Source organism: Helobdella robusta (assembly GCF_000326865.2).
Source record: "Helobdella robusta unplaced genomic scaffold HELROscaffold_16, whole genome shotgun sequence".
In the NCBI taxonomy this organism is placed as follows: Eukaryota; Metazoa; Annelida; class Clitellata; order Rhynchobdellida; family Glossiphoniidae; genus Helobdella; species Helobdella robusta.
In genome coordinates, this window is record NW_008703893.1 from 4,005 (window position 1) to 4,612 (window position 608).

Below are 608 nucleotides of genomic sequence, written 5' to 3' on the forward strand. Positions count from 1 at the left end.
AACAGACTAACATAGTGGTATAAAGACGCAGAAACAAATCAAAGTGATGGACAGACGGACATGGAAATATAAAGACAGACACCTAGATCAGACGAACATCTCTAGATATAAAAAATAAACAGACGGTAACATGACGATATAGAGATATAAAAATATAATGGTAGACAGACAGAGAGCAAAGAAACAGATATAACTGCAGATAGGTACCCAGGGAAATCTCTTTACGGTCATCATCATTGAAGGGAAACAACGCAGCAGCACCTCAGACACGGAGAGTCTCATGTTTGCACTTCTGCTCATGCTTGCTTTTAAATTGCGTGTAAGTTTTTCGGATGAATTTCGTACATAAGTGTGTCTGGTATGTCTGCGTGAAGTTATTCCATAACGTGTGTTGTGTGGTACTGCAGAAACTTTGTTAACGTCGGTGAAGCTGTACTACGTTGGTTTTTATTTTTGTTATCGCTTTTAGCGTTTCTATTCGCACATTATTTCGGATGTCATTCATTCGCCTGACACCAAGCCAACCGACGATGAATGAAGTTGCTGTTTGCGTGCCCAATGGAACGTTCAAATTATTTCATTTCTGATTTTCAAATCCAAACTGCCGA